This window comes from Perognathus longimembris, chromosome 22, assembly GCF_023159225.1.
Source record: "Perognathus longimembris pacificus isolate PPM17 chromosome 22, ASM2315922v1, whole genome shotgun sequence".
NCBI classification, from domain to species: Eukaryota; Metazoa; Chordata; class Mammalia; order Rodentia; family Heteromyidae; genus Perognathus; species Perognathus longimembris.
The window spans coordinates 37,429,875-37,452,693 of NC_063182.1; the positions used below are offsets into that span (position 1 = coordinate 37,429,875).

Here is a 22,819-nt window from a genome sequence, read left to right on the forward strand (position 1 = left end):
CCACTAAGACAAACAAAATATTACATACCTTGTGGTCCCAACTATATGCTCTCAAAGATAGAAGGATCAAGGTCTGAGACCAGCCTCAAACAGAAACAATGAGAGCTTTCCTGAAAAATAACTAAAGCAAAAATGGGCTGGGCATATGACTTAAGTGGCAGAGGCCTACCACAAAAAGCATCAAAAATAAATTATGTGAGTGATAATAGAAGATGAAAATAAACCTGTTTGTAAATATCTAAAGAGAGAATTGGGGAGAGGATTAACATTCTATTTACAAAACATTCCTGTTGCTTTAAAACCTTTGGCAAATTTTACATAAAAAGTTTTCTCAGAAAAAAAATCTTCAAAGGAATAAAATGTGAGAATTATAATTTATTTAACCTGTAATGTAGGTTTTAGTTATGTCAAAGCTAAAAATCTTTCAAATGACAAGAATGTCATTTTCCAACAAAATTAATAATCACAGAAATAAAAATTTCAGTGATAAATTTAGTACCTTTGCTTCTTCAAGTTCCTTTTTGGCAGAATCCACCACAAAAATATTCTCTTTTTCTAGTTGCTCTGTTAGTTGGTCGATTTTAATTAATTCATTACAAAGATGCTCATTGTGGTTGGTTAAATCGTCTACTTGACTGCTTACCACCTCCTTACTATCCAAGAGGTTCCTAACATATTCTTCCATGATTTGTTTGTTTGAGATCTTCAATCTGTTATCATTAAAAAGAAAATAATCACATTAAAAGACTTCCTTAGCTTCCTTCTGAGAACAACTACCAAGGTGATTGGTGTCAGAAAGGGAGATTTGCTTTTCTGGAAAGATGACCTAAGCACATAATTTTTTTGTACCTTCTGAAGTCTGTTTTGTTTTTTTGTTTTTGTTGCCAGTCCTGGGGTGTGGACTTAGGGCCTGAGCACTGTCCCTGGCTTCTTTTTGCTCAAGGCTAGCACTCTGCCACTTGAGCCACAGCGCCACTTCTGGCCGTTTTCTGTATATGTGGTGCTGGGGAATCGAACCCAGGGCCTCATGTATATGAGGCAGGCACTCTTGCCACTAGGCCATATCCCCAGCCCCTGGCCTGAGTTTTTAAAATAGCTCTTACACTCCTCTCTTTTGGTCTATTCACATATATTGATTTAAAAAACTGAAAATGCAAAATTAAGTCACTTCTATAGGCTTATAGGGCTTGATCATACTCTAAACATGATGAAAATGTCACAATTTTAGTTCTACTTACCTGTCCAACCTAACTTCCTATCATCAGCAATCTTACTATCAGCAATATATATTCCTAAGCTCCAGCCATACTATAAGAAACAATCACACTAAACTCATTTTAGGCAAGTTATCGTGATGTTATATATTGTATGGCATAGAACCTTCCTTAGGAATATCTTCAGGGAAAACTTCAATATAGCCTCAATTTTAGGCAAATACATTCCTCTTTTGGAAACTTTGTTCTTACCCTAATAGCCATGGGATATTTAATATTCCCTTTTTGCATTGCTTCATAGGACTTAAAAAATATTCAGTCCAACTATAACAACTTGCACAGAACCAGGCAATGATCTTTTTGCTGTCACAAATTGCAGTTTATCCCACATTGTTTAGCTAACAAAATTTGTTAGTGATGGAAGCAGGTGAGACAATAAAGGGATGGTAATTTTTTTTAAAACATGTACTTTGCCTATCTACATGTTTTTTGCTTGTGTGGTATCTACTGTGCCTCACTTTTCATCAGCAAAAGAACATAAAATGTTTGTACACTCCCTCTGTAGCAGGAGTTCAATGCTTCTCTTCCCATATGTATTAAGATAAAGCATCTGGCATAAGCTTTATCTTGTTGGTATTTTATAATATGTACTAAAGTATTTTTTATTTTCTTGCCCCTTCCAATGATTTGTAAGCAACATAAATAATAGCATTCATTTCTTTATCATGCATTATATGTTATACACATCTAATACTCACATCATTATTAAATGAATAAGACAAATAAATCACTAATAAATGGATACTCCTCTTACCTCGAACCCCACACTCTACTTTTACTTAATTCCAAAACACAAGTACTTTAGAGACTCAGTCTAGAATAACAGGAGGGTTACAGACTTTGAACATTGGTAGTTAAATATAAATCTGCTCTAGTTCTTTAACAGTTATGTAACTATGGCAAATTATTCTTTCTTGGTCCTAAGAGATGCATCTGGTTTCAGAAAAATAAGGGTGTCTTGATCCCCATCTGCTAAATGGAGAGAAACCTTAAAATTTGCAAATTGTAGTTAACTAAAACACTCAAAGTTTGTGAAGTTGTTCATATTTAACAAGTAGATTTTTAAACCTAACTTTTGCTGGGTATAGTGGCTAATATCTATGATCTAAGCTACTTGGGAGGCAAAAAATGGAAGCATTATTGTTTAACAACTGTATGGGTAAAAAGTTTTCAAGACCCTATCTCAACCAGAAAGCTGAATGGAAATAGTATGTGCCCATGGTCCCAACTATGTGAGGGGGTATAGGGCAATCCGAAGCTGGACCTAAATGCAAGATCCTACCGGAAAAATAACTAAAGAAAGCAAAAGGATGAGGGTGTGGCTCAAGTGGTAGAGTGCTTGCCTAGCATTATTGTACATATGAGATACACTTGTATGTTAGGAAATATATCTATTTGGGGGTCTCTGGTAACAGATCCTAAATTTATGAGATCTAAAGATTGCATTTTTGTCAGTGCTGTATAATTATCAAGATTCTACGTTTCACTCCAGAGGTAAAGACCAAAGTGTTTTATATACACATATATGTACATATAACATCAATGATGCTAACTGTTGCTGGCTTCTATGTGTTAAATGCATTTATGTCTTCATGTACTTATCTTTTAAAGTAAAAATCTTAGGAAAACAATTCACCAAACAGGTATCCTCCACATTAAAACTTGCTATTGATGCTAGTCTTTTGCAAGGTTGTGTCCCTGTAATAAGCTTGATGAGCCAGGTGCCTGGTGGCTCATGCCTGTACTCCCAGCTAGTCAGGAGGCTGAGATCTGAGGACTGCAGTTCAAAACCAGCCGTGACAGAAAAGTCCCTTAAGACTCTTATCTCAAATAAACTACTCAGAAAAAGCTGGAAGTGGCACTATGGCTCAAGTGGTAAAGTAGAGACTCAAGGACAGTGCCAGGCCCTCAGTTTAAGCCTCAGGACTGGCAAAAGACAAAACAAAAGTACTAGCTTGCTGATGCTGATATGATAATGTCCATCATCATTATTATCCTAAAATGCTGTATGAACTCAAAATAACTAGACCTTTCTGCCAGTTGCTAAACTTGTAAACATTCTAGCCATAGCCACTGTAAATTTTTTTTCACTTAAGACGTAGTTAGGACAACTCTTCTAAGTACTCAGTCTTCAAGAATTTGACTTTGACTTCCCATTCTGTAAAAAATTTCAGTCCCAAGTTCTTGAGTAGAAAATTACAGGTAGCAGTTAGCTACTTATGGGGTAGTGATGGGGAAAAGCAAAGGAAACTTGAAATGGAGACTCTTTGGATCAGTGCATCCATGCTGAGATCCCTGCTCTCTTTTGCATTGCCTTCTTGCTTATCTGGCACAAGCTAAAGTTTTCTAGATGTAGGCTTCTGGTTCTACATGCTTGTAAAATACCTGTGAAGTGTAAATATGACCAGCAGAGAGGAATTGATAAGGAGAAGGCCTGATATAGCCAAATCCTCTTCAAGACTGAGTTTGTTCTGGACTGCATTTAACTTATTCTGAGAGGAAAACTAAGGACTTGGTATAATATTGTTACAATAGGCTGCTTTGACAGAGAATTGTTCTTTCTCCATGTCGTAATCTCATGTTACTTTTAAAATTTCTCCTTCCTCCCCCAGGGTAGGATAATGAGTGATTTGTGATTTTCTTGGGGAAGGACTTAGTGCTATAAATCCCTTAAATTTCAATAAAAGCTTGAATCAACATATAAAGAATAGTTGTTCTCAATGAGAACACTCTGAGAATGGCTCATTTTCACCTCTGAATAAATTTCATAATTCTTTGTGTGTACATGGGTTTATGCATGTGTGTTTTCTGGTCCTTGGGCTTGAACTCAAGACCTCATGCTCTCACGCTCTCACTTGGCTTTTTTAACTCAAGGAGGTGCTCTACCATTTAAGCCACAACTCCACTTCCTGGGAATTTGTTTTGTCTTTCTGGTTAATTGGAGACAAGTTTCACAGTTTTCTCACAGGCCAGCTTCAAACCTCCATCCCTTGAATAGCTAGTATTAAAGGCCTGAGCCACCAGTGTTCAACTTAAACTTTATTACTTTTAATAAACTTTGATGTTATTCTTATTTTTAAGAAGATTACATTTGGAAGTCCAAATTATCATTTTTTTTTAATGAAACACACTTTTGGTATTATACCTTTTGGGGGTTTTATTTGCCAGTCCTGGAGCTTGAACTCAGGGCCTGGGCACTCTCCCCTCTACCAACTGAACCATAGTGCCACTTTCAACCTTTTCTGAATAGTTTATGAAAGATGACAGTCTCAGGGACTTTCCTGTCTAGGCTGGCTTCAAACCATGATCCTTAGATCTCAGCCTCCTGAGTAGCTAGGATTACAGGCCTAAGCCACCAATGTCCAGCTTGACTAGGTGTTCTTCACCAGGCCCAAGGTCCTAAAGATTTTTTTCCTGTTATCTCCTAAAGGTTTTACAGCTTTATGCTTTAAAACTAAATGTATGGCCTATTTTTCATTTAATTTTTGCATAAGTTGTAAAGTTTAGATGGAAGTTCACTTTTTCTGCTACTAGGTATCCAGTTTTTTTAGAACCAAGTTGAAAAAAAACTTTTTCTTAATGAAATGTATCTCTGTATCTGTTCTGGCAGAAGTAGATGCATTCCTAGATAACATCAATATACCTAAACTGAGCTGGGAGGAAATAAACCACTTGAACAGATACATAACAAGTAATGAAACTAAAATGGCAATAAAAGACCTTTCACCTAAGTCAAGTCCAGTTCCTCATAGTTTTCATAACTGACTTCTACAAGCCCTTTAAAGCAAAACTAAGACGAATAGTACTCAAACTCCTCAACAAAACAAAGTGAGGGATCACTACCAAACTCATTCTATGAAGGCAGCATTACACTTATCTCAAAACCAGAGACTCAGCAACAACAACAACAAGTAATTGTATCGTTGCTTGATCTTTATCTCTATCAATATACAGTTTTGAGTACTGCGGCTATAAACTGAGTGTTGAAACTGAGAAGAGTGATCCTTTGCAGTTTGTTCTTTTTCAAGTGTTTTTGTTGGGATTTTGATAGAATTGCATTAAACCTACATGTCAATTTGGGAAGAATTGATATCTTCACTAAACTGACAAATCTAATCCATGAACCTGTCTCTCCAATTATGTAAATACTTGTTTTCATTCATTCATTGGTGTTTTCAGTTTTTAGAACCTAAGTCTGTACTTATTTTGTTAGACCAGGTCATATGAAAAAAAGGGACATTTCATTTCTTTCTTTGGCTATGTCTGTCTTTTGACCTGGCTAATCATCATAATTGATTATACTACTTATACACAGCATAAACCTGGTTCATGCTTTTAAATTGACTTTGCTAGTCTCTTTCAGTTTGTAGATTCAAACTATATTTCATGTAAGCATATATGTTAAGGCGTAAGCATGACTTCTGATTTCTTTTTGTCCAGTCCTGGGGCTTGAACTCAGGGCCTGGGCACTGCCCCTGAGCTTCTTTGGCTCAAGGCCAGCACTCTACAACTTGAGCCAGCAGCACTTCCAGCTTTTTCTGTTTATGTGGTACTAAGGAATCGAACTCAGGGATTCATGCATGCAAGGCAAGCACTCTACCATTAAGCTACATTCCCAGCCAGACTTCTCTTTTTTTAAATTTTATTTTATTTTTATTTATTTATTTATTTTTGCCAGTCCTGGGCCTTGGACTCAGGGCCTGAGCACTGTCCCTGGCTTCTTCTCGCTCAAGGCTAGCACTCTGCCGCTTGAGCCACAGCACCGCTTCTGGCGGTTTTCTGTATATGTGGTGCTGGGGAATCGAACCTAGGGCCTCATGTATCCGAGGCAGGCACTCTTGCCACTAGGCCATATCCCCAGCCCTTTGTTTTGTTTTTTTAAATTGTTTTGTTTTTGTTGCCAGTCCTAGGGCGTGGACTGGGGGCCTGAGCACTGTCCCTGACTTCCTTTTGCTCAAGGCTAGCACTCTACTTCTTTTTTTATTTTTTATTTATTTATTTTTTTGGAGGGCCAGTCCTGGGGCTTGGACTCAGGGCCTGAGCACTGCCCCTGGCTTCCTTTTGCTCAAGGCTAGCACTCTGCCTCTTGAGCCACAGCGCCACTTCTGGCCATTTTCTGTATATGTGGTGCTGGGGAATCGAACCCAGGGCCTCATGTATATGAGGCAGGCACTCTTGCCACTAGGCCATATCCCCAGCCCCAGCACTCTACTTCTTGAGCCACAGAGCCACCCAGCTTTTTTCTACATATGTGGTGCTGAGGAATGTGTAAGAGGCGAGCACTTTACCACTAGGCCATATTCCCAGCCCGATTTCTGGTTTTTGTTCAATTTTGTGTGTGTCTACACACACGCACATACATACACACACACCTTTTTTTTGGTAGTATTTGAGTCTGAATCCAAGTTTCTTCTGCTTGCAAGGCAAGTACTGTACTGTGGAGCCACAATTCTAGCTTTGCTTTTTGAGGGTTATTTTGGGGGTCTTTACTTTCTGCCTGCCCTCTACATGCACTGAAAACATTTTCAAACATAATTTTGAACACTAAATTTAAAAATAATGGAAATTATATTGCATTTACCAATAATTTTGATCTCCATGGTGTCCCATGTTTTGTCTTGTTTTGTTGATAGTAATGGGGTTTGAATAAAAGGTCCAGACTTATTCAGCTTGCTTGCTCAAACGGTGCTACTCTACCATTTGAGGCACAACTACTACTTTCCTAGTTAGAAAAATTCCTTTAGCTATTGCTTTAGGGTAGCTCTATTGACAAGTTTTCAGTTTTGCCTTCATTCCTCAAGGATATTTTTGTTGGTGGTAGAATAATGAATAAACAGTTCTTTTTTTTCCTAGCACTTAAAAGGATGCTGTACCATTTACTTCTGACCTTCATGGTTTCAAACTTTAAAAATGTGCAGTCTTTTGAACTGATGTTCCTCTATCCAGAGCATTTTCTCTGAGTGATTTCCTGAGTTTTTTTTCCTTCAACTTTCAGAAGTTTAATTATGACATGTCTTCATATGGATTTCACTGGGTGCTATTAAGTGTTCACTTACTTTTTTCCCCACTATGTTTTTTATTAGGGAAACTTTCTACCATTACCTCTCAGAATATTTTCTCAGCCCACTCATTTTTCCTTCTGTAATTGTAGTGATTCAAATATTTAAGTCTTCTGTTAGTTTCACCTGACTCTAAGCTTCTATTAACAGTCTTTAATCCATCCATCTTTGTAGTTCAGAGTAGGTAATTTCTGTTTTTCTATTCTGATATTTAATGATGTTTTCCTTTCCATTCTGTTATTTGAGAATGCTGAAATTGTAATTTAGCTGCTGTGTTTTGAAAACATCTTTTCTATGGTATAATATATACTTTACCATTTTAAGTATACAATTTAGTGGCATGAAATATATTCATAACGTCATGCAACTATTACCATTATCTATTACTAAAAATTCTATCATACCACAAAAGCAAGAAATAAGTCTGTCTCTTATGAATTTCCCTATTTGAGGTATAAATGGAAGCAAAGAATCTTTATCCTGTTTGCTTTACTGTATTTAGCATATTTCAAAACTCATCCATATTGCATGTATAACAATTTCATAATTTCCTTTTCCTTCTTCTGACAGTACTAAGGACTGAGAAATTCAAGCCTCTTGCTAGGCAAGAGCTCTACCACTGGAATCATATCACTAGCCCATTTTGCTTTAGCTTAGGTCATGTGCTTTTATTCTAGAATCAGCCTTGGACAGCAATGCCTCCCGTGTAGCCAGAATACAGGCATATACCACCACCTGCAGCTTGTTCATTAAGACGGGAGTCTTGTCAACTTTTTCCCTAGTTTGACCTTGAACCATGAACCTTCTGATCTCTGCCTTCTGCGTAGCTGAAACACAAGCATGAAATCACTGTGCCAGGTTGGAAATGGATTCCTTTTTAAAGGCTTGCATCCCTTCAAATATACATACCACATTGCTTACCTGTTGTTTTTTTAGATGGGGTCTTGCTTTACTGACTAGGCTGCCTGGTATGCCTGGGCTCAGGTGATACTTCTACTTCCTGAGTAGCTGGTACTATATGTATGCCTCCACAGCCAGCTACACACTTTATTTATTGGTTCATTTGTTGATTCCAACTTTTGGCTGCCGTGAATAATGCTGCTATAAGCATCTGTATATAAATATCTGAGTGTTGATTCTTTAGGATATGTGCTTAGGAATGGAATTGATGAATTATATTAGCATTTTGAGAAACACTGAACTATTTACCAGCATGGCTGTATCACTTTATATTCCTACCTACAACACATATTCCAGTTCTCTAGTGTCCTCACCAATACACTATCTTGTTATATTGATAATAGTCACCCTAATGGATATGACATAGTACCACATTGTGATTTTGATTAGTACACTTCTTTAATATATGATGATATTGAACATCCTTTCATGTATTTATTGCCTATTTAAATTACTGTTATACATTCTGGGGGTTTTGACAAATACAGAATATTACCATCTCATAATGAATATTACTGCCCAACAAACCCCTGGTGTACCATTTACCAATGCCTCCCACCATCAGATACCTTGCAATAAATGCTTTTCTCAGCCCTACAGTTCTGTGTTCAGGATGTCAAATAAATTGAATCATATGGTTTGTAACCCTTTTGGACTTTATTTCACTTTAAATATGCTTCCAACATTTTATTTCTTATTACCAAGTCTTAATCCACTATATGGAAGCATTATAACTTGTTTATTTGCCTACTGAAAGGCATCTTGGTTGCTTCCAGGTTTTGGTGATTATAATGCTGCTATAAACATGTGTGAAGATTTAATTTTCTCATTTGTTTCAAGTAGGTTCATATTCGTCTGTTAAAACATCTGTAAGATAACTACGTCAAAATCTTTGTCAAAGTGAGCTGGGCACTAGTGGCTCATACATGTAATCCAAGCTACTGAGAAGGCTGAGGCTGAAGATAGTAATTCAAAGCCAGCCCAGGCAAATCCATCACACTCTTATCTCCAATTAGCCACCAAAAAGCTAAATTTGAACCAGGTGCTGGCACATGTACACACACACACACATACATACACATGCACACACACAAAATCTTTGGTGTATTTCAGTGTTAACATCTCTTGAATATCTTTTCTCAGATATTCTTATTTTTATTTATTTATTTATTTTTTGCCATTCCAGGGCCTGAGCACTGTCCCTGGCTTCTTTTTGCTCAAGGCTAGCACTCTGCCACTTGAGGCACAGCGCCACTTCTGGCCATTTTCTCTATATGTGGTGCTGGGGAATCGAACCCAGGGCTTCATGTATACGAGGCAAGCGCTCTTGTCACTAGGCTATATCCCCAGCCCTCTCAGATATTCTTGTGAATTTTTCTGAGACCAAGTATTACAATACTCTGAATCTTATATTTTAGCAGGCATCCTATAATCGAACACCCAAAGTAAAACAGACATTGTCTCATTGTTGCTAGGTGAAAGTGGAAGTCCAGTTTCTTTACTTAGTCTTTGTTTATACTTGAGGATAATGGGCTCCTTGTTGGGAGGCAGGAGTGTGAGAGTACAGGCTCTCCACTATGCCTCTGCTACTACCATCAGGAAGAAAAGGTGCTTCATTACTGATTCCCACGTGGACTCCACTGACACTGTGAATGTGTGGCCTCATGACTGCTGATAAGTGGTAAAAGTCTAGTCTTTTTGCACTAGATCTCCTCTAATCCCACCCTAAGGTAGGAGAAGGGAATATCGCCTATAACAAATGGAGTTTCCTGATGACCTGGCCAGGATGGAAAAACACTAGAGGAGGCAAAATTCCAAAATAACTTCTTAATTACATTCTGGCAAGGATCAAACATTAGCTCTCTATTCGACCTATTATGGAAGAAATTGTGGCTATAGTTTTTTTCTGTGGTGTTTGGAGAACTTATTGTCTAAAAGTCATCTCCTTATGAGGTAAGCCCTTTGTTTAGGGAGGGATGACTTTCTCAGGTTCCTGTTTTTGTTGTTTTAATTGCCCCTTGTCATTTCTAATTGCAAGTTATTTTAGCACTCTAGCATATATGAAGAAAAAGAAAATACAGGAACTTACTAGCATGCCATTCTTTATGCCATGAGGTTCCTAACCTCACATATATATGTGTATATATGTATATAGTATATGTTTATACTATGTGTATAAGTATATATTATATATGTATACTATATATGTACATGTGGATACTATATATTATATATACTTACACTATATATGTATTATAAATCACATATTATACATACTATGTATATAATATACATGTGTATATGTGTGTATGTGTATACATATAACACACACATATATGCATTATATATGTACACGCACACATATACATACATATATACATACAATTGAGTTTTGAATTGTATATGATGGAAGAATGAGGAAAAGTTAAGTCCACTTAGTTTTTCCAGAAGTTTTTTTTAATAGCCTTTATTAATAGTTACACTATTATCAGGTAGAAGAACAGACACAATAATGAACATGGAGTCCAGAGACCTAGGTACAAATTACATTCTAACTTGGAAATATACAGAAATTCTAGCTGCTATTCATTAACTGGATGTGAGAATTACATTAATCAGCAGAAATAATATCATATAAAATAACCACACTTAATCCTTCATAACTTTGTGAAGGATTAAGTATGATTATGTACTCTGCATTTGAAAGCATCTGATGTAACACTTAACACATAGTTTGTACTCATAAACTTTGAATCCATGTGTACCAAATGATTAGGATAAAATTTGAATGATTATAGACCCATTAGATTTAAATGAGTTCTGAATTAATATTTATTTTCCATCTTCTTTCTTTAAGAGTCTCATGGACTCTACCGACTGAGCTAGCTGGGCGGCTGTTCTTTCTTTAAAATAGGCCTCCATCCCAAGGTAATTTAGAGAAACAAGTATGTAAACTAAAGGTAACCTGTAATTTCAGTGTAGAGATGAATCTATCTTGGTTTCTCACTTCTTGTTCTAGCTGGAGAGTATTCTGATATTTTTCAGCTTCAGAAAATGGAGCCCCTAGACCAAAATGATGTTCTTTGGTGGTAACCTATGGAAAGAATGGGAAATATTAGAGACATTTAGTTTAAAACAGCTTGTAATTTTTCACATCAATGAAAATTAGTAACACCTGGGCACTGATGGCTCATGCCTAGCTACTCAGGAGGCTGGGATCTAATGACTGCATTTCAAAACCATCCAGGGCAGGAAAATCCATGACACTCTTATCTTCAGTTAGCCCCCAAAAAGCTGAAGTGGAACTGTGGCTCAAGTGATATATTGCTAGCCTTAAGCAAAAAAAGCTCAGAGACCATGCCCAGGCCTGGAGTTCAAGCCCCAGGACAGGCACTGACACACATACACAAAAAATTATTAACATTCTTAGATATGTTTTGAACTATGCTCCATTAGTCAAGAGGATTTTATTCATCTTTAGTTACTTAAAATTTTGCTATAAAATGTAACTGTGCTTTTCAAATACAAAACTATGACATTGAGTATTTTCTTCAAAGATAAGCTCTAATCCACCTGTCCTAAAAAATGAGTCTGTACTAAATTAAGCAATCTACATCTAGGCCTGTTTTGTCCAATATGGTCATCATTATCTACAGGTTTGCTGTTGCTATTGTCTAGTAACAAAAAGGTTCTTAGCCGTATCACAAAGGGCTAATTTCCCTAACTATAGATAACTCCTATAAATAAAGAAAATATCCAAATAGGAAATCTGGTAAAGAAGATGGAAATTTACAAAAGCATTCAATTTTCAGTCTTTATAAAGTCATAAAAATTAAAACATATACTGAGTAGGTGTCAGTGACTCAAACTTTTAATCCTATCTATTCAGGAGACTGAGATCAGAAGATCGTGGCTTTAAGCCAGCACACTAAACTACCAAAGTGCAGGACTGGAGGTGTGACTTGAGTGAAAGTGCCAGCAGTGAGCAAGATGAACAAAGAGGACAAGACCCTAAGGTTCAAGCCCCAGAACTGGCATAAATAAATAAACAAGCAAACTAACCATAGTGAAGTACCTTATCATAATCATCACCTTGGCAAATGAATTGGACATTTAACTTAGTATTATCTTATACTTAACTGGTGGCAGTGTAATTGATAAAGTATGGAGAAAATGTGTGCAAAAACTATTGATATTAAAATACAAATACACAATGATATGGAGATGTTCAGAGCTCACTATGTGGCATCTGGAATGAGAGATACATAAAGTTGAAAGTACCTCAAGTGTGGAAAGTATGAATCGTTCCATATTCCTTGAAGATCCTGTGTTATTTCCTCTATAAAATTACCACCTATCCTAAAAAATAAATAGACCCTACTAGAATGTTCTTTTGGTCTCTTACACGTTCCTATAATAAAACCTATCATATTTTGCTATTGTAACATGCAATGATAAATTTATTTTCCCTGTAAGTTCTGGGGACAGGATGACAGTGATTATGATGCACTGTACTCAAAAATGACATGTAGATTTAAAATTCTTTGTTAGGAGGATAATTTTAGGAGAGGATCATAATGGCTCACTAGCAATGTACATATGATCATATAAAATGATGCTTAGAGAAATGAACTCCAAGAAATGGAAACAACAGCTTTTTTATTGTACCATTAGAATTTATTTCTTTTTTCTCCATTGATTTATTCCCTGTTGTCACTGTTTCTTATTTCTGTGCCCTTTGTCTTGTATATTAGTTTATCTGATTGGGGGTAAGGGAAGAGGAATCACAGAAAGGTAAGACCAAGGGTGAACCAATTCAACAGTGATACTCGCTAGACACTGCTGGAAGTGATGTTTACAACTTGGGAGGGAGCAGGAGTCAGGAAGGGAAAAAGTAGTAGAAAATGAGGAAGGGGGTAACACTACTCAAAAAGAAATGTACTCATTATCAGACTTATATAACTGTAACCCCCTCTGCATACCACCTTTATAATAAAATTTAAATAATAGTAAAATAAACATTAAATGATAGTAAAACTCCTTTGTTCAACTACTTAATAATAAATTGAAAGAAATACATATATAGTTCCTGTCCAAACAGAGTTCAGTTTCTAGAAACTTATCACATAGATACACTTGTACATCTACAAAATAAAAGTGTTAAAAGGTAGGGACTGGGAATATGGCCTAGTAGTAGAGTGCTTGCCTCGCATACGTGAAGCCTTGGGTTCAATTCCTCAGCACCATATACATAGAAATAGCCAGAAGCGGCAATGTGGCTCAAGTGGTAGAGTGCTAGCCTTGAGCAAAAAGAAAAAAGAGGCCAGGGACAGGGCTGACACCCTGAGTTCAAGCCTCAGGACTGGCAAAAAAAAAGTTAAAGGTTTTTCAGGTTGACATAATGTACATACTACTTCACAGTATTCGGTATCACTTAACTATCTATGAGATAGTATAATTTAGGAAAACAACTTTTTCTTTTCCTGATAAAGGCTACCATTGTATCATATGTCTTTCCTTTCAACACAGTAGCTGCTCAACAAAATCTCCCTCAGTAAATTATAGACTCAGAATTTTCTCCATCAATTAACCCTGTGTTATACCCTGCGCAACCTGGCACTCAAGCAGGCTGGCAGATTTGTTTCTTCTTTCTATAAACAAAATACAAATCTACTTTTCTGCTCAAGGTTACTACCTACCTGAAACAACAGCATAAATAAATTCTCAAACAGTAATTGAAGTTAGGAATCACTTAGGTCTTTATAGGCTATATCAAATTTCCATCATTTCATATAATTTCTGTTAAGATGTATGTTCCTCATTACAAACACTAGAATTAGGATAACAAAATAAAATGGCTTACCTCAGTGGTATATTTAAAGGTTTAGTGAACATATGAACCACATGAAAATTTTGTTTAAATGAAGATTCCTTTTTTTTTTTTTTTTTTGCCAGTCCTGGGGCTTGAACTCAAGGCCTGGGCATGGGCACTGTCCCTGGCTTCTTTTTGCTCATGGCTAGCACTCTACCACTTGAGCCACAGTGCCACTTCTGGCTTTTTCTGTTTATGTGGTACTGAGGAATTGAACTCAGGGCTTTATGCATGCTACGCAAGCACTCTACCACTAAGCTACATTCCCTGCACTAAATGAAGATTCTTATTCATAGTGCAGAGATTCTGAATTTCTAAAAAGCAGCCCTGCAAACGCTGTATAGTTAGTACTATATTTATGATTGCAAAGATCTATTTGAATAAAGTCTAAACTTCCCAACACTAAGTTCCTCATAATTTGTTCTCACTTCTCCTAACTTTATGTCCTACTTGATACTTTGCAGAATCCCTCTATTAAAGACAAACTACTATATACATTCTGAATACATATACTTAAGACTTTTCTCTCTGACTAGTTACTTGTAAGGCTTAGCTCAAATTCCATATTCTTAAAGTTTTCTTTGTCTTCTCCATTATAATGACCACTTCATCACGGAGACTTCTGTATATGTTGACTATACAACAATCTACACAGCTATCTATTTTTTCTAGATATTTCTTCCTCATGACATGATAATCTAAAGAACAAGCAACATCTGAAAGTTCTCTGCATCTCTCCCAACCTACAGAGTTCTTTACATAACAGGAAAGTGTCAATAAAAATTTACTGAGGTTGATAATAATTCAGTGTGCTAAAGTAGACACCTGTCTTTGGTAAAGTGAACAGTCAGTCAAGTAGGGACTAGTCGAGCAATTAAAAATAAATCCACCTGACAATTGTGAGTAATCATGCTGGAGTTTAATACTTTCCTACCAGCTTTCTAGTTAATATTGCCAGTTGTGGAAAGATAAATATATCTGAAAATTCCCATGATGGGCCTGCCAATTTTTGCACCTCAGGGCCCCTCCCCACCTTTCAGTGACCTCTAATATCAATAACCATTAGAATGAGATTTGGTGGGTAAGGATGTCCATGAGACCCTTATGTCTAAATTGCCAGAAATAGAGTTGTGGCACAAGTGGTAGAGTGATAACTTTGAGGGAAAAAGTTCCAGGTCCTGAATTCAACCCCAGTACTGGCACAAAACAAAACAGAGATTACTACTATGACAGAAAGGATTACTACTATGACCAAGTAATGTATAAGCTAAGGGAACAGAGAAAATGGCTATGAAGAAGTATTTGATTGAGGATCTACTCTCCATTCCCCCAAAAGCTATGAACATATCCCTATTGGAGCACTTAACACATTATATTGCCTTTACTTGATGTCTATAAGTCATAGCAACTTTAATAAGTCTAAAATAACCCTCTTAAATCCCTTAAATGCACCTTTGCTTTCAGTCCTGCCTCTACAACATCCTTTCCAGGTTTTCTCGTAGTAAAATGTCACTATCATTTGTGAACATATCCGACTCTTATCTAATTTATCAAGAGAGCCTTGTTGGTTCCAGCTCCATAATATAACCTAAACCCATCTAGTTGTATACGTTTTCTTTACCCTAGGCCAAGTCACCTAGCTTTCCCACACACCTAGCTTATTCCAAGTTACCTATCAGTCTTCCTGCTCCATTTATTGCTCCCTACAAGGTTTTCCTTGGCATTTTACCTACAGTAGCCTCTTTCCCAGTCACTCTCTATTTAGACTATTTTCATTTATTACCACTAAATGTTCACTTGTTTATCACCTGCCTATCCCTACTAGGTGATAATGTCTAAGATATTTAGGCTCTTTTCTGGTCATTATATCATCTCAAATGTTTAAAAACTGTCCACTACAGGGGCTAGGAATATGGCCTAGTGGTAAAATGTTCATCTCATATACATGAAGCCCTGGGTTCGATTCCTCAGCACTACATATATAGAAAAAAAGCTGGAAAAAAAGCCAGAAGTTGTGCTGTGGCTCAAGTGGTAGAGTGCTAGCCTTGAGCATAAAGAAGCCAGGGACAGTGCTCAGGCCCTGAGTTCAAGCCTCAGGACTGGCAAAAAAAACCAAAAACCAAAAAACACAAAAACTGTCCACTACAGTTACTCAAAGTTACTTACTTCATATTTACTCAACAATTAAATGTTTAATTAGTAAGTAAATATTTATTATTGAATAAACACCCAATAAAAATCTTCAAGTGACAGGACTAGGGTAAGAAAACTAATGAAAGAGTGAAGATTTTAAAAAATCAAAAAGAAAATGTAAACCTCTTCTAAGAAACTTGATTGTAAAAGGAAGAAAAGTAAAATTAAAGTTAGAGAATGGTGAGAGTTGTAGAAGGATCATTACAAGAGGGGGAAAAACAATGTTTCTGAGTTCTCTTTCAGTCAAGGATCCCTTTCAGAATCAAAACAAAATCTCTGGATTCTCTTTTGAGGAAAACCCAAATACAGGTTACATATTACATATTCTGTATCTGAATATCTTAAACCTGAAATGCTTCAAAATCCAATATTTTCCTAACTCCAACAGAATTCCACATCTGACCTCATGTGAGGGGCTGCTGTCCAAACCCAGAAACAACAAAATGTATAAAATTCCATCAGTCTACATGCAGAAAATTCAGATGAGATATAAAAGAAATTTGTGCTTACATTTGGATTCTATCACTAAGATATCTCATGCAAGATTCCAAAACCTGATTATCTAAAATATTTCTGGTTTTGTAGTCTGGATAAATGATACTCAATCCATATATGCAAGACTTTACAATGTCCCTGAGGTGTTTACAGGTAAAGAGGCTCCAAGATACAGAAACAATTCCTAAGACATTTGTTAGTGCTAATTAGTGGAGAAAGCAAGCAAGCTAGGTAGTGTAAGAAAAGCCAGGTAAAAAGTGTGCATGGTCCTTTAAAATAGCAGTAAGGAAAGAAGGGACAGGTAGGAATATGGCGATTTCCTGTCTAGGATTCTAGTTTTTCAATAAAGAGTTTATAGAGGTCATCTAACACAATTAGACAGCACTTGTTCTCACTTCTGCCTTGTAAGAAGGGGTCTTGCCCATCCCTTTGCTGGCAATAAACCTTTCCTTTGTTCTTTTGTACCTGGATGTCTGCGTGGTTTCTGGCAATGTCTAATATATTGTAACAACTGTCAATTAGGGCCAAGTGCTAGTGACTTAAGCCTACTACTACTTAAATTAGCTACTCAGGAGGCTGGAATCTGAGGATTGAAGCCAGCCTGGCCAGAAAAGTACAAGAGACTCTCCAACTACCAAAACAAAGCTGGGACTAGCTCAACTCGTAGAGTGGCAGCAGTGAACAAAAGGCCAAGCAAGAGCAGGAGGCCCTCCGTTCAAGCATGTTCAAGGCATATGCACACACAGGCACAGGCAGGCAGGCAGGTACAGGCACTCACACACAGTATATTGAAAGGTATTATCAGTGTAAGCAAAATAATGAGGCATATTGCACATGCTCTACAAATGTCTACTGAAAACATGGGTCTACATGCAGTTTGGAAATCTTGTTCCATGGAATCTCAACTAGCTGTGTTGTGCCAAGTCGCAAGACCACCACCAAGAAGACCACCGAGACTCAGACATTTCCAAAATGCAAAAGCAAGGCAAGGCTTTATTTAACGAGCTGCCAACTCGGGCCTCGTCCTACCCACCGACACAGCGGAGGTTAGGAGGGAGCCCCGAGCTGTGATTACACAGGGCTTATAAAGGCAAAGAACAAGGTTACAACAATCAGCTGTGCAAGCAAGATTAGAACACAGGTACAAATCTGGTTGGCTCAGGGTTCGATTCTAAAATGGGGTTCACGTGGTGGGGCCTGACTTCAAAGTCTGGCACCTCAGCTGTTGTCTTTTTTTTTTTTTTTTTTTTAAATAGTCTTCAATCCAGACACTAGTGGCTCATGCCTGTAATCCTGGCTATTCAAGAAGCTGAGATGTGAAGATAGCAATTCCAAGCCAGGCCAGGCAGGAACGCCTGTGAGTCCAATTTCCAGTTAAACATCAAAAAGCTAGAAGTAGAGCTGTGACTTAAGTGGTAGAACACCAGCCTCCTATAGCTAAAAGACAGTTCCTAGGCCGAGTTCAAGCTTTAGCATGCACACGCGCGCACACACACACAAAAATTAAAGCAATAAAACTGTCTTCAAAAGTTTAAAGACATTTTGAAATACGAACAACCTCACTATCAAAAGGTTATGGAACATCATACAAAAGTTTATAACCAGGCAATAGTGGCTCATGCCTACAATCCTAGCTACTCAAGAGGCTAAATCTGAAGATCGTGCCAGCCTGGGCAAAAAAAGTCCATGAGACTATTATCTCCAATAAACTACTCCAAAAAAGCAGGAAGTGGTGTTGTAGCTCAAGTGGCAGAGCGGTAGCCTCAAGCACAGAGGCTCAGGGACAGCACCCAGGCCCTGAGTTTATGCCCCAGGACCAGAAAAAGAAAAAAGGGTTATGAATGGTTGGGTGCTGGTGGTTCACGCCTATAATCCTAGCTACTCAGGAGGTTGAGATCTGAGGAAAGTGGTTTGAGTCAACCCAAGTAAGAAAATCTTTGATACTCTTATCTCCAATTGAACACCAAAAAGCCAGAAGAAGAGCTGCGGGTCTAATGGTAGAGTACTAGCCTTGAGCACAAAACCTCAGGGACATCACCTAGGCCCTGAGTTCAAACTCCAGGACCAGGACACACAAACATCGTTTATAAATAATTTTGAAGGCTTTTTTTTAATAATAAAAATGAGTGGGGGCTGGGAATATGGCTTAGTGGTAGAGTGCTTGCCTAGCCCTGGGTTCCATTCCTCAGTACCATATAAACAGAAAAAGCTGTAAGTGGCTCTGTGGCTCAAGTGGTAGAGTGCTAGCCTTGAGCAAAACAAGCTCAGGGACAGTGTCCAGGCTCTGAGTTCAAGCTGCAGGACTGGTTAAAAAAATAGTAATAATAAGTGAGTAAATGTTATGGAGTTCAATTCAAACAAAACAGTAAAGCCACAGTTTAGCTTAAGAAAAAGAACTCTCATCATTCCAATCATTCCATCTAATCCCCAAAGTGTTTCCTGCAATCTCCTTTATAATGTAAAGAAACTTGTCTCTTCAATGCAGCATGAAACAATGCCCTAAAAAGAGGTGGTATTTATCAAGAAACACTTGCAAATATAAATGATAGTTGTTTCCAGGAAGCTTCTAGACTAAAAGGATTTAGTAATATAAAAGAGTGATGCTAAAAGCAAGACTAAGACAAAAAGGACCAACTTACTAACTAGCTCACTTCAAAAGATTCAAAATGTACAAGAACGTTCACAGCAATGCTGTTCATATTGTCCCTTACTGTCCACTAACAGTACAAGCTCCTTACTATGGAGCACTAACCAGCATATTGCAAGCAATAATAAGCTGGGTGCTGTTATCCTAGCTACTTGGGAGGGTGAAATCGGGAGGACTGAAGTTCAAGGAGAGCCCAGGCAAAAAAGTTTATGAGATCTACTTCTCAACCATGAGCTGTCTAAAATAGGCAGATTATGGCTCAGACATATACCAGGCAGGAAGGTTGACCCTACCTCAAAAATAAGCAATGAAGAAAAGGTCTGGAGGGGTAGCTCAGAAGAATGCCTGCCTACCAATAAAAATGCTCTAAATTAGACTCTCAATAGTGCAACATAATAAGATTAAGGATAAATCTTAAAAACACATTGTTAAGAAACAACATGCAGCTGTGTGCCAGTGGCTCATGCCTATAATCCTCGCTGCTCAGGAAGCTGAGATGTGAGGACCAAATTCAAAGCCAGTCAGGAAACTAGTGAGGCTCTCATCTCCAATAAACTACCAAGAAGCCTGAAATGGAGCTGTGGCTCAAAGTGGTAGAGTGCTTGCCTTGAGCACAAAAGCTTAAGAGCAGCACACACAAGAAGAAGCAACTTGCTACAGCATATACAATTCCATTGGCAAAGTTACAAAGCAAGTAAAACTAGAAGGTAACTGTTCACAAACAAAGATGGACAGGCTAGAAGGAAAAGCAAAGAAGTGGCTTTCTTAGAAGGAAGGAATGGGCATGTGATCTGTTAGATCCGTGATATGCTAAATAACATTTGCCATCTCTGCATATGGAAGAATTTAAAACCAAATTATCCTTAAAAAAATAAATAAATCTAAAACAAGACAGAAGGGAAAGCACAGAGAATCTCTACACCTAATTATATGCTGGACTAAAAGTAATTTTTCTTCAGAAAGTAATCAAAATGAAGTATGTTTGAGGAGTTGTTGCTATTGGATAATACCAAAGTTTAGGATTTAAATGCTTCACTAATGCAATTATTTTCCTTACTCCCAACAAATAAGACTGATGGACTGAGTCCATTGCTCAATCGAAATACAAACAAGTATTTGCTTTACCCTGGATGGAAACAGAGTTGAATGCAATATTTTCCCTGTAAGTTTTTTTCCTATTTACTTCAAACCTATAGCTATTTTATTTCCTCACAAGTAAGCAAGTACCTGAGATGCTGAAAACCAGTGTAGCAAACATTCTGGGACATAAGGGATTGGGCTGGAAGGAGGAAAACGAAGGCTGTCATCTATGCAGACTTTTCCCGAAACCACGATCCTTGCTTGGAAGGCGATAACTATCTATCACGTTATAGTCATATCCATATGTTTGCACACATACAGTACACAGGTACATACATTCACCCGTGCGTGTATTCTCCGTGATTTATCAGCTACACCACCACCACCAACTTGAGACCAGCGGCTTTCCAGACCCAAACCCGCGTGGCCGGCCTTTCTGGTGTACCGAGCCCACCCGACGGGGGTGTCCGGCCAACGCCGGCCGGAGCTCCCCGAGGCCGAGCTCTCGCATGGCGGACGCCCAGCTCCTCAGCTCCCCTCCCCAGTGCCTAAGCAGAGCGGACCCCACCCTCCGAGGGCCGCGGCGGGAGCCAAGCGGTCACCCTAGGAACTGGGCTTGGCCCTGAACCCCGACGCCGCAGCACGGGAAAACCTGCTCCGGGTGGGCTTCCCGGGCCGCCGCGCGGCTCCCGCCCGCTCCGAGCAGCGGCTCCGGCGGAGGGACGCCACCGGGGCGACCCCCGGACCCCGGCCCGCCGCCCGCCGGCCCGCGCCCGCCGGCCCGCGCCCGCCTGCAGTCGCCCCCCGGCCCTCACGCAGCTCGCCCCCGGCCCGGCGTGTCTCCTCCACCTACCTGGAGCTCCGGGGCCCTGCCCGGGCCGTCGGGCCCACCGTCCACCCCGGAGCTCATCCCCGAGACTGTCAGGTTCAGCCCGCCGCCGGAGACCCCGGTCCCACCCCGTCTCCATCCTCCGCCCCTTTCTCCGCCCTTTCCACCCCCAAGTTGACCTGGCTCAGGCCCGGCGGAGGCGGAGTCTAGGCGGAGTCTAGGCGGGGCCCGGCGGGAAGGAGGCAGTGGGGGGCGGTTAGCGCCGGCCGGCTCGCCGTAGGCCCCGCCCTCACGCTCTGTACCTGAGGGGGGCTCTTCTTCCACCTCCCCGGCGCCTTCGCTCCACTTCCGTCCGGCGCGCCCCTAGGCCCCGTGCGCACGCGTACTTGGCTCGACTCGCACCCTCGCGGGGACTACAAGCCGTGCGCGCCACCGTAGCGACGCGAAGCTCCACCGGCCAGCCTCTTTCAGGGCTAGGAGAGGCCTGTTCCTGGCCCATCGGCGCCGCGCAGGCGCAAGCCCACGCAGCGTCTCGACGCCCGTCCGGAGCGTCCCGTCTCCTAGTAACCATCCGCACGCTCGCTTCCCCTCGCCCGACCTCCGCGGCGGCGGGATGCGCATGCGCGGGCTGTTAACTCGCGCGCCGCGGCCAGCTGCTCTGGAACCCGCACAGTTTGGGGCGGTGGTCGTGGGCCGCCTCCGCAGGGTCCCGCGTCGCTCGGGACCCGCGTTCAGCGAAACGCACCCTCCCCGGCGCCGGTCCCGGGAGCAGCTCCTGCTTCGCCTGGGAAATGCTTTGACGGGGTGTCTGGGTTCTGTTCAAATTAGATTCTCTTCCATGTACTGCTAAAGGCCATGGTGTGTTTAGAGATTTTCCTTTCTGGAAATAGGTTGCTGTTTCTATTCTCAAATACATTTTTTTTTAATATTTCTGTATTGTCTGATAGTCTCAAAAATAAGAACTTTTTTTAAAAAAAAGTCTTCATCTTCTTCACTTCAGAATATAAACCTGTAAAGATGGATAATGAACCCAGATCCAATAAACAGGAAGTCTTAAGAGTCCACAACCCACAATTCAGATCTAGGACACAGTTGGCATAAAATACAGTATCAGAAGCTTTTCCATGGTGAATCTACTAAGTTGCTTTCTATGATCACCTTGCAGACTCTGAATGTAGTGGTTGGAATAAATATCCGAAATGACTATTGTAAAAGGAACTTCCGGTTCTCATGACCCTGATTAAACTTTTGGTTGGAGGGAATTAAAGAGCACTTTTCTTCAAAGTTTCTAAGGTAGGCATGGTTGTATTGACTGAAATCCATATTCTACATGTTATTTAATTTACATTTGTAAAACAAATTGTTTCTGGGGGAGAATTTATTTTTGAAAGGACACTGTAATAATATTTT

At 39.4% G+C, this 22,819-nt stretch overlaps 1 long non-coding RNA gene across 2 annotated transcripts; it reads right to left on the minus strand.

Annotated features, from left to right (window-relative positions):
• Positions 1-693: 693 nt before the first annotated feature.
• On the minus strand, positions 694-21,770 carry LOC125340066. 2 transcript variants are annotated; one of them, XR_007208676.1, is made up of 3 exons: positions 21,712-21,770; positions 11,259-11,387; positions 694-710 (listed from the first exon to the last, which is right to left on the minus strand). It is a non-coding gene; the product is annotated as an uncharacterized LOC125340066 (long non-coding RNA). The 2 variants fall into 2 exon arrangements; XR_007208677.1 differs by lacking the exon at positions 21,712-21,770 and adding an exon at positions 21,434-21,505.
• Between the last annotated feature and the right edge of the window lie 1,049 nt (positions 21,771-22,819).